This window comes from Chiloscyllium punctatum, chromosome 18 (assembly GCF_047496795.1).
Source record: "Chiloscyllium punctatum isolate Juve2018m chromosome 18, sChiPun1.3, whole genome shotgun sequence".
Lineage (NCBI taxonomy): Eukaryota > Metazoa > Chordata > Chondrichthyes > Orectolobiformes > Hemiscylliidae > Chiloscyllium > Chiloscyllium punctatum.
Genome location: NC_092756.1, coordinates 42,336,909 through 42,349,560, shown reverse-complemented (window position 1 = coordinate 42,349,560; position 12,652 = coordinate 42,336,909). Strand labels below are relative to the sequence as shown.

At 44.3% G+C, this 12,652-nt stretch overlaps 1 non-coding gene across 1 annotated transcript; it reads right to left on the bottom strand.

Annotated features, from left to right (window-relative positions):
- Positions 1 to 12,158: 12,158 nt before the first annotated feature.
- trnah-gug (transfer RNA histidin (anticodon GUG)) lies at positions 12,159 to 12,230 on the bottom strand. Its single transcript has one exon. It is a non-coding gene; the product is annotated as a tRNA-His (tRNA).
- Positions 12,231 to 12,652: the final 422 nt, after the last annotated feature.

Sequence of the window (12,652 nt, the reverse complement as noted above, 5' to 3'; positions counted from 1 at the left end):
AGGCATTAATGACCCGAATTTGAGAAATTAGGGACAGTTTTAAACCATTTGCACTGCCCCAGCGAGGAATTGAGCTCCTATCTCCCGCATAACATGCAGCGACACTAACCACTATACTACCGAGGACAACAGTTTCAAAGGAGACCCCTCAGCCCGTTGTGACTCAATTTGTCAAAAACAACTGCTTAACGGCTCGAATCGTTTAGCCCATAGCTTTGTACTATTGGCAGAACATACTCACATCTGAATATTTCTTCAGGTTCTCAGGGTTTCTGCCTCTCTGACCCTTACAGACACAGTGTTGCAAATTCCAACACACGCCGACCTATGACGCTTTTCCACACATGTACTTTAACCTTTCTGTCTGTCTCATTAAATTTCTGCCCACCCCCCCTCCCCGTGATCGATCTCTCCGTCGATGGGAAACGTTACTTTCATTCTAACTTATCCATACCCCTCGTTATTTTGTATATCTGAACCATGCCTTCTCACAAATGCCTCTGCACCATGAAAAACAACCCCAGTTTGTCTTCATGACCAAATCTCTTCAGCCGAGACACAATCCGAGTGAATCTCTCCTGCACCTTTCCCAGTGTGCTCACATCCCTGGACTCCTGTGAACAGCAGACAATTGTCTAGTTAGAGTCAAATGAACCTTTTTTTTACAATCTGCATCAGATTGCGGTGTTGGTCTGCAGCATATATTGCCGACCAGTCTGGAATCACATGGAGGCCAGAGAAGTTAAGGACGGCAGATTCCTTCCCTCAAGACCTTTAGTGAAACAGATGGGCTTTTCAGACAACGGGTTTAGCGGTTCCTTAATTGGAGATATTTCTTGCATTTCTATTCTACCACCGGGGTGGTGTGGTGAGAATCGAACCCATCTCACCAGAATGTGACCTGGCCTTTTGTGTTAAAATCCAGTAATAACACCAGTAGGCTATTGCAGAAAGCCGTCATGGCTGATCTTTTCCAACAGAGACTGTTTTCCCCAATTATTCTCTGTGTCCATTTATTGAGCCTCACGCTCCAATAATCTCTGGTCCATGTCAGTAAAAGCTGCTAAAAGAGAATTGATCTCACAGCCACGATATCCAAACGGATCGAATGATTTGAAGGTGCCAATGAAGAGTTTGGGGCATGGTCGCCCAGCAAGAGTAAGTGCAATGGCATAGACTGGACGGTAGCAACGTGAATGTTTATGTTAGATTGTGCAATGCCTCAGTCAAATGGGACGAGGGACGGAAAAGTGAGTGAGGGCGAGTGGGAGGGAGGGATGTCTTCGAGAACTTTTGGGTTTAAATCCTGATGCATGAAACGCTGAAATATCAGAGAACGAAATTCGATGGAAAACAAATCATCACCTCGGAGAACATTATCATGGAAAAACGAGTTATTTCTTACAGTGTTTCATCAAAAGTAAAACTTTGAGAGAACTGACCGCTATGATGTGGATTTGATACAAAGGTGCAGCAATCCCAACGCAGAAAACGAAATACTAAATGGTTGCAGCACTCCACAGACCACACTTCCAAACTGCAGCCACTAGGGTAGCAGAGGAAATGTCAGGAAGATTACACAATATCAGGACTTAATGACAGGCATGTGGGAACTGAGAATGGGCTGAACCTTTAACCTTAACGTCCCCAGAGACTGTGGAGATTCCATGAATACGAGTCCTGGAGAATGGGATTAATGAAACTCTCCAAACTCATGGGACAGTGCAGGATATTGCTGAAACGTATGCTTCAATAACATTATACTTTAACATCGGCAACTCCATCACTTTGCCCACACAAGGCAGTACCAACTGCTGCAGGCAATCACACTTAATTCCAGTTCCAGACCCGGAATCAGGGAAACTGTGTGAAGTAGCCACGAAGATCCAATTGGAAGTTAGGATGGAATGACAGGAGAGGGGCGCGTGTATTTCCGAGGTTGAGACTGCTCCTGGTCAAAAGCGGGGCGGAAGGGAATACTTGCCCCCATTTATTACATTATAGCCATAAGCAGTACATGTTGTTGATACAGCCGATTGGCGCATCTGAAGCGTGTTGGACCTTTAAATTTGGGGTGGCAATGTTCGAAATTTCATTTTCCTATTTGGATCAGTGTTCTTGACATTAGCAGTTGCAGCTGCTTATGTTTGCATCAGCTCAGGAGCAGCTTCTTGTTCCCAGTAAATTCTGCAACCTGGAGAAGGTAGTGTTGTGGTTATATAATAAACGAGTCATCTGTGGGGACTCAGACACGGAAGTGGTAATGTTAAAGTTCGACGAATAAAACCTGTAATTGAAGCCTGACCACAGGAACAGTGAACATGCCTTTAATTTCCTGCAATCCCATTCATGCATGACCCTTATACAGGGGATGCTACCATCTTTACCCAATCCTGCCTACTTGTGACTCCAGGTGCAGAACAACATGGCTTAACCTTAATCCGAGAATGCCGACACTGTGGGTAGGCTGGCCATTCGGCCCATTCCAGTCGACACCATCCCTTGGAAGCACATCCTATCAGACCCACACTCCATACCTATTCCGTTCCCCTTCATTTCCCATGGCTGATCCCAGTAACCCTCACACCTTCAGACTGTGGGAGGAAACTCACACAAGCAAAGAGAGATTGTGCAAACTGCAAACAATCACACGAGACTGGGATCGAATCCATGTCTTTCGTGCAGCGAGGCAGCAGCGAATCAGAATGAACAACAAATGCTGTCCTGACCAGCGACATCCACACCCTGTGGGGAAATCAGGAAGAATAAAAACACATTCACAACATGGACAACGGGACTTAGGTCTGCGTGGACATGATTTGAACCAATCGTTTATCCTGGGTAGATACAAAGACACCGATATGACAGAGAAACCAGGGCAATGCGGAATTCAAATACCTGCTGCAGTGGAAACACATTTACTCAGTCAAACTGGGGACAGACTGTTCAACAGTCCCGTGTGTGGGAAGGGCTCAATGTCCAATAATAACTCCAGCGTAGCCAGCAAGATTACATATCCCAAACGGAGGTCAATTAAACTGTCAATGCTGCTGTTAATCCCAACCAGCTGCCGGTTTCATAGCGTCAAAGTAATAGACCCACGCAGCATTAAAACAGGCCTTTCACTCCTTCCAGCTCATACTGCACACCATGACAAACTAAACGAGTCGCGTCTGACGGCTCCTGTAATGGCTCAGGGTTAATAATGGCCTTTGAAATGTTATTACTGCATTGTTAATATGAATGTCCAGATATAATTCTGTGGACACGTGTTCAAATCCTGGCATGGCAGATGCTGGAATTTTATTTCAATAAATACCTAGAGTTGATGAGTCTAATGATGATGTTGAATCAGTTGTTGTAGATCTAATTCACTAGTGCCTGATAGGGAAGGAAACTGTCATACTTATCTGGTCTCGCTGGCATATGACTCCAGATCCATACTATCGTGGCTGATTCTGATCTTCCCTCTGGGCAATAAATTATGTACTAGGCATGAATGAATAGCTTTTGTTAATCACACTGAAACTTTCCAACTCATTTATCGATCCAAATATCCTGTAAATCTTGTAAATTTACTTTCATTCATCACTGCCTCAGGAAGTGAATTGCACACATAAACCATCCTCTGTTAAAAAAAGCCTCTCGTGTCTTATTTTAAACCCCTCTTTTCACTTTAAACAATTGCCCGCTCGTCTTGAAGTGCCCCTCCTTGGGGAAAAGACAATTACAGTTAACTCGAGCCGGACTCTCAATAATTTATAAATTTCTATCAGGTCGCCTTTCAAACTCCAGTGCTCGAGTGAAAATATTCTCAGCCTATCGAGCCTTTCGTTATAACACAAACCTTCCCCACTAGCCATACGCTGGCATACCTGTTCTAAACCTACTCCAGTTGAATAATTTCCTTGCTATTACTGGGCGACAAGAACTGGACACAGTATTCCAGAAGACGCATCACCCAATGTCCTATTCAACTTCAACATAATGTACCAACTCCTACGCTCAAAGGACTGAGCAACGAAGGCAAGATGATATTTTTTAACCATTCTGTCTATATGTGAAACAAACTAAAATGAATTATGAACTTGCATTTCTGGCCTCTGTGTTCCACAACACGATGAAACGCCCGATCATTAATTGTATAAGCCCTACTCGTATTTGATGCAGCAAAATGCAATACCTTCCATTTATCCAGATTGAACTTCATGTGACATTTTTCAGCCCAAAGACGCAATGGATTAAGATCCTTCTGGAATCTTAGATCACCTTCTTTACAGTCTCCTATTCTGCTGTCCTCTGCAAGCTTATGAACCATGGCTTCTATGAGTTATATTGTTCTCTCATATAGGTCAACGATTTTTAATTATTTGTCGTGGCCATCATTTCGCAGTTTGCAAATTATGTGACAATTAAGTCATGTCATTAACCATGAGGAAGAAAGCCACAGACATCAGGGAGATTGGAAACAATTGGCAAGAAAATGTGCTGAAAGGAATTCAGTCCAGTGAAGTGGGTGATAATGAAATTGGGGAGTAACAATGATAAAAGTGTGACTGTTAACAGTAACAAAAGAGAAATTGGAGTAGGCATTCACGAATGTTTGAAGGTAATTGGACAAGGGATCAAGTGGTCTCGATGGGTTGTAGATACTTTCTGTTCTTGACCGCAGGTGGGAATATAAGAGCAGGGAAATGATGCTGGAACTTCAGCAACGGCCTATTCAAGATCAATAGACAGGGGAATCAGATGGACGGAAGTGCGTACTGCAGGTGCTGGAAATCAGAATCAAGATTAGAGTGGTGCTGAAGAAGCACAGCAGGTCAGGCAGCATCCGATTTGCAGAAAAAAATAACGTTTCGGGCAAACGCCCTTCATCAGGAATAAAGCTTGGAGCCTCGAGAGTGGAGAGATAAACGGGAGGACTGGGTCTGGGAAGAATTTAGCTGAGAGTGCAAGAGGTGGATAGAGATGGGGTTAAAGGTGATAGGTCGGAGAAGAGGGTGAAGCGGATAGGCGGAAAGGAAGATAGACAGGTGGGACAGGTCAGCCGGATGGAGCCAAGTTAGAAAGTTGGAACTCGGATAAGGTGACCGTGGGGACATGAGGAAACTGGTGAAGACCACGTTGATGCTCTGGGGTTGATGGTCCCGAGGTGGAAGATCTGGCGTCTGGTGGTGAGGGAATGGCGGTGGAGGAGACCCAGGAACTGCATGTCCTTGGGAGAGACGGTGGGGGAGGAGGGGAGGTAATTGATGTTTTTGGTTATGGGGCGTTGGAGTTGAATGTTGCGGGTGACCTGGAAATGTTCTCTGAAGCGCTCTCCGAGAATGTGTCTGTTGGCCCCAATGTAGAGGAGAGCACATGGCAAGCAACAGATGCAATAAATGACAAGTATGGAAGTGCACATGCACATTTGATGGATGTGGAAGGCTCATTGGAGCCTTGGAAGGATGTGAGAGGGAAGATGTGGGTGCAGGTTTTGCAATTCCTGTGGTGGCAGGGGATGGTGCCGTGAGGGGAGGGTGGGTCATTGGAGGGCGTGGACTTGACTAGGTAGTCGTGGAGGAAACAGTCTTCGTGAAAAGTGGGTAGGGGTGGGGAGGGAAATATAAATTTCCCTGTCACTGCAGGAATTGCAAAACCTGCACCCACATCTACCTCCTCACCTCTGTCCAAGGCTCTAATGGAGGCTTCCACATCCATCAAAGTTTCTCCTGCACTTCCACACATGCCATTTCTTGTATACGGTCCTCCAGATGCGGTCTCCTTTAAGTTGGAGAGAGGAGATGGGTTCTCACACAACACTTCAGAGAATATCTCCAGGATACACGCAAGAATCAACCCCAGTGCCCCATGGCCAAACATTTCAACACCACCTCCCACGCTCCCGAGGCCATGAAGGTCCTGGGCCTCCTGTATCGCCACTGCCTCACGACCCGATGCCTGGAGGAAGAAAGCCTCATCATCCACCTCAGGACCCTTCAACCCCATGGCATCAATTTGGACTTCACCCGTTGCCTCATTTCCCCTCCCCTATCTTACCCCAGTTCCCACCTTCCAGCTCAACAGCGTCCGCCTGACTTGTCCCACCTGTGTATCGTCATTCCCACCTGTCCACTCCACCTACTTCTCTGACATATCTTGTTCACCCCCCCGCCTGCATCCACTTACAGCAGTCTCAGCTACCTTCTCCCAAGCCCCACCCCCTTCCCATTTATCTCTCCATCCCATGTGCTCCCAGTCTCATTCCTGATGAAGGGCTTTTGCCTGAAACGTCCATTTTTCCTCCTTCTCAGATGCTGCCAGACCTGCTGTGCTTCTCCAACACCACTCTAATCTGGAGGGGAGTCAGTTGACTGAGAGGGTTTTCGGGTATTTTCTATTGTTGACCACAGGCTGTGGATGACAGCAGAACTTTAGCAACCACCAGTTTAGGGAACAGCTAAAGACACTGAGCACAAATCTGGTCACCGCATAAATCAACATTTTTCTTAAAATTGTACGATAAAAGATGGAAGGCTGAAGTATGCAACTTTGCCCATCAAGACCGTTTCACCAATGAGTTTCTCACTGATTCCTTTCCAAGTCAGAGTGTTATGGGCCTTGGAGGGTAACTTGAAAATGGTGGCGTTTCGTTGCATCTTCCAAACTTGTCCTTATAGTCAGTACAGCTGTTGAGCTTTGAAGGTTGTCAAAAATGCCCGAATGACTTACTCCAGTGCATCTTACAGTTGGTGCACTCTGCTGCAATTGCGCCTTAGTGGTGAGGGGAATGAATATTGCAGGTGTTGAAGAGGATACATTCAAGTGACTGCATTGTCGTGGACGATGTCGATTTCCTTAAGTGTTATTGAAGTTATACCCATCTAGGCAAATGGAGAGAGTTATATTCCACGTCTCATTTGTGCCTTGCAAACGATGTCGGATTCACGGAACAATGAGTTGAGTTTATAATCAAAAAATGTCTCAAGAACATGTTGTTGTTGTCAAAGTGTTTATGTAGCCAGTTTCTATAAGTTTTCCCCCCGAAATAATAGCTCTATGGACGATTACACGGGGTAATTTGTTTACAGTAGAGTTGTTGAATGTCAATGAGATATGATTAGATTCTCATTTGTCAGAGTGATACTTACTCTATTTCGTCCTTGTGCGGACAAATCTGATTCCAGTGGCTGTCTAATTTCAAGATCCAATTCCCGTCTGTGCTTGAAATTTCAACCGTTTCTTCACATAAATGTCTCCACCTGCCTTAACAATATGTAGGGTCGCTGCAGGGGACAGCAGAAATTAATAAACATGTTGTCAATACTGGAGAAAATGGAGCTTCGTGGAATGATTGGTCAGGCTGGGATTATTCTCCTTGAAACAAAGGAGACGGAGGAGAGCTCTATAATCACATAGCAACATTTATAAACGTTCAATATTCATGGGATCTTGACAGGGTAGATACAGGCAGCTGGTTCTTCCTCTGGTATGAGGAGAGCACCAGAGGACATGAACTCAGAATTAGATGTTGCCTATTTAATTCAGAAATGAGGAGTAATTTCTTTGCTCAGGGGCCAGTGAATCGGTAGAACTCCTTGCCGAAATTGTTGTTGAGGCTGAGTTGTTGTGTACTTTCAAACTGTGCCAGACAGATATATAACCAGAAAGATGATGAAGCTTTGTCGAGGCAATGCTGGAGAATGGAGTTGAGGATTATCAGATCAGTCATGAGTTCGTTGAATGGTGGAGCAGACTTGATGGGCTGAATGGCCGATTTCCAATCCTACATCATTTGGTCTAACGCCCTATTTTATTGATATCTTTAGAATTCTGAGGGATGGGATGAAGTGATAGAAAAGGTTTCTCAAACTGATCAGACAGATCAGGAACTAAGCTCATAAGTTCATGAACAAGAAATGTGCTGTGGCGTGGATACAACAAATGGAACTTGACACACCACAAATGGGTATGTGCAAATGTTGTGATTGCAAAAGAAAATTGGTGGATGTAATATTGTTGCCAACTTGGTGATCACGCTGGATGATGGATCGCGGTATGATTCACACAGCAAAAGGTTGTGAAAGAATGAAAAATTCGTTTCATTGGAAAGGTTTTCTGTGGTTCCAATTCAATTGACTGTTTAAAATACTGATCAGAACTTTGTGTGGAGTATTACATTAAAATTTACAATCCCACTGGATAAATTATTGCACCCGATCTCTCCTTATTTGTTCCCCTTTCATTCGATGTAAATTCATAGAATGTCAAGATGGAATGAAAGGAGGATAGAAACGTTGCCCTCCTTTTCATTATCCCAATGTAACTTACAACAGAAACAAATTGCTTTACTTCGACTTTGATGAGGTACCGATTTATCACAAATCTCCGGTGCAATGAAGGGCAAAAGCAAGAATCTCCATCCAATGTATCCTAAAGATGCGAGGTACAAAGGGAAACCACAGGTGCAGTTGATAGAAGTAACAGCCAGAGAAGGATTCAAATCACCACATGCGCAATGGAAGAGCAACCCATTGCCTTAACCTCTGGGCCACTTCAGCCCATTGCAAAGGGGCTCAAATGTGACCCCGTCAAGATTACATATGATGCTCCTAGGCGATAAGAAATTCCCTGAGCGGAATCGAATCCACACCATTATGTTTCTGCTTTCGACGGAATAATAATACCAGCAAAATCCAAGAGATTCACCATGTTCTTGGAAGGAATACCTTGTCCTTGATTTATTCCTAATCGGAACTGTCTCAGGACGAACCAGCAAACATGAAATTCCCGTCACATTCACACGCACATTTAGTCTTGACGCAAAATTTCTTCTGACAGTTTCTCTCTCACGTGAAGAAGTATATACGGAAAGAGAAGTGAAGGTGATGTTTTAGCTTGATGGGCTTTCTCATATGGCTGAACCTCAACTGGGTAAAATTCCCGGAAATGCTGTGTTGTTCGTTTCATTTTATTAATTTTGCTGCAACTTCACTCTGTTCATTCCAATGATCGGAAGTGAATTGGACTTATATGATTGGAACGCTCAATGTTGTGTTCAATTTTTCTCGGAATTTATTTCAGCTTAAAGAAAATACTGATGAGAAAAACAGAAGGTTAAACTACAAAACAAGATGCCAGTTTTGATGCTCAGTTACTTTGGCAGATTTCAGTGGGTATCAAATGAACCCAACATCATGGCGATCGTCCTCCCACCTTTAAGGCATGGGGTTAAAGCAGGAAATCGATCTCTAAGAGACTGGTCACTTCCTATTCATTATGGAATAGCTTGCCTTGACAATATGCCAAATCTGCTCAGTTCCATTTATAATGCTTCCTATGGAATATTAATAGAAATCTTTCAAATCTCTGAGGTTTTTTTGCTGAATCTTACTCAGCTGCAGACGTTTCTGATATTTCTTTGCATCTGAAGTCGACCAAATTAGATACTGTTTCCTCGCACCTTCTACCCCCACACCCAACATTTTCCTGGCCGCAGGCTGTCTCTCTCCTGGTGAAACTCACTGCTTGTGAGTCTCTAAATGTGCCTTTCCAAATATTTTGGAAACGGATTCTCTGAGTGACGTAAATTCTGCTCCCATCATTTATTTGTCCTACATCGATGGTTTTGAAAGCCTGACGTTCAGAAATGTACGAATTTGAAAGAGTGAATTTTCCATATGTTGACTCTGTCCAAACCTCAATTACGCTGGAAAAATTCCATTCGGTTTTCCTTGGTTCAGGGTCAAATTTTCCAAAACACAAATAAATAAAACTCCATCCCCAATAAACGCCGTCAGCATCGGCTCTAATGTCTTAGCGACCCAGTAAACGCTGGCAGTGTCCTCTCTGATAGAATCACAGATTTCCTACAATGCAGAAAGTGCAGTTCAGTCAATCAGGTCCGTAGGGAGACTCTGAACAGCATCTCAATCAGACCTAGCTCCCATCTCTATCCCCGCAGGCCTCTGGCTTGTGATTTCAAATATACCTGCTGAAATAAAACCTGTCATCGTTTGACTGCTGAACTTATCACTGCGTTACCCATGGCTAATTCACTTAACTTACTGAATTCACTCCCTGGACACATCAGCGCAATTTAACAGGCCAACCCACCTAACCTACAGACTTAAGAGCAGTGCAAACCACTGTACAAATGTACCATCACATTGAACACTATCTGTTTCACACTGGCTTTACACACTGGCAGCTCCACCTAGTGAAAGCAAGCTGCGCCCACCAACCCGAATTCAATGCATCCAAACGCGGTTCTCCGCTGAACAACCTCAGTAGTTCTGCTGGAAATGTTTCTGCACTCAGATCTGAATGGGTTTAGTCTGATTTCTTCCTCAGATTCCTGCTTTAAATAAACATATCAGTCAGGAACAACTCTACATAATGGTTTTCATTGCAACACAAACACAATGTGCAGTTGGCTGAAGTTACGTGTTTGCACTGTCACTGACACTCTCTCTCCCCAGGAGCTGCAGTCCTTCCGCAGCTGATTCAGACAGCACTGTCCTTCCTGTGACATGTCCCATCGAGAATGGAAAGCCAGGCATGAATAACCTTCACTGCGGAACAGAGCGACAGGCTTAAAACTTTCACGATGCCCCCAGCAGAGAATTGAGCCCTGTGACAGGAGGGGACACAAACCACGATACTGCGGAGGACAAAAACATCGAAGGAGACCCTTCAGCCTGTTGTGGCCGCACTTCTCCAACACAACGGCTTAACGAACTGAATCAAGTTCCATCGTTTAGCCCATAATCTTATATGTTTTGGCATCACAACTTAACATCTCAATTTTTTAAAAGGTTAGAATGATTTCCGCCTCTCTGACCCTTTCCGCAAATCTACTCAAGCCTTTCTGCCTTTTCCCGAAATCACTTGGCACCGGTGTTCGATCCCTCCATCAATAACAAAGGCTTCTTTTAGTCTATCCTATCCATATCCCGCAGTATTTATTACATCTCAGTCATGTCTTCTCCAATCTCCTCTGCTCGGCGACAAACAACCCCAGTCTGTCCAAACTCTCCTCACAACTGAAACTCTTCAGCCCAGACAATATCCCAGTGAATCTCTACTGCAAAGTTCCCAGTGCGATCACATCCATGCAGTACTCTGAATTGCAGAACTGCACACAGTAATCTAGCTAGGGCTGAATGAACTTTTTTTTTCTATGCTGTTACAGTATGAGGGCGTTGCTGACTCGGCAGTATTGATTGCTGTTCCTAATTGCACAGCGGGTAGTTGAGACTCAACCATCTTGTCGTGAGTCTGGAGTTACATGGAGGCCCGAGCAGGTAAGAATGGCAGTTTCATTCCTTAAATGAGGTCAGATTGTTTTGTTATATTTTCAACAATTGAACATGGATATATAGGAGTTATTAGATTCGTAATTCCAGATATTTATTGAATCCCAGTTCTGCCACCTAGCATGGTCAGAGTCAAATCCAGGTCCGTGGTGTCTGAATTAAGAGTTCAGTGTTCAGTGGTAATAGCGCTTGGCCATTGCAGAAAAGTAGTGAAACTTATCTTATCCAATTACGTCGCTTTTCCCCGAAACTGTTCTGTGCCATTTTCCTGAGCTGGACTCCCCCACCCACCCCCAACCCCCATTAATATCTGGTCTCTATCAGTAAAAGCTGCTACATGAGTATTGATCTCACAATAGTTGTAACCAAATGGATCAAATGGTTTGCAGGTCCCGATGGGAGGGTTGGGGCACGTTCACCCAGCAACAGTGACCCCAGCCACACAGACTAATCGGTACCAATGGGAGAGTCTGTATTAGATTCTGCAATGCATTAGTGAAATAGGAAATGACTCCGCAAACACATGATGAAAGAGCAGCTCTCCGAAAGCTAGTGCTTCAATAAAACCTGTAAGACCATAACCTGGTGTTGGGTCATTTTTAACTTTGTACTCCATCGTCTAACACCGGCATCTCCAAATTAATGAGGTGGGGGTATGGGATGGAAAGTTCGGTTAGTGATCGTAGGAGGGAATAAATCTCTGAGAACAGGTGGATTTGAATTCTGACATATGAAACACAGAGATGTGAGTGAGCAGAGCTTGAAGGAAAAAAAATCACCTTGGAGAAAATCAAAACTTTAAAACAACTGATCCCTTTGTGTTTCACATAAGCCTGGGAAACATAGAGCCATTACTGCCATGACTCGGATTCGAACCGAGGTTGCTGCGGCCACAACGCAGAGTACTAACCACTATACGATCACGGCAAACCACAGACGAACACACTAAAAGCATGCCATCAGCAAAGTATCATAAGCAATGTTAGGCAGAGCAACAAATACACAATATCAGTGCTGAGCGAACAGTGGCAGATATGTGGGAACTCAGAATGGGCTGACCGTTTAACATCGGTTTCCCCCAGTGGCTGTGGTGATTCCATCATTAATGTGTTGAAGGCTGAGATAAATAGATTTCTCCAAAACATCAAAGACTCCGGGGACAGTGCAGCTTTTGATACCTGCACATCCACCAATATCATTTATTGAATCAGTAGCTCCCGGTGCAGTCTCATGTACATTGGGGAGACTGGGCGCCTCCTACCAGAGCGCTTTAGGGAACATTTCTGGGAGAACCGCACCAATCAACCATACCACCCCGTGGCCCAACATTTCAACTCTCCCTCCCACTC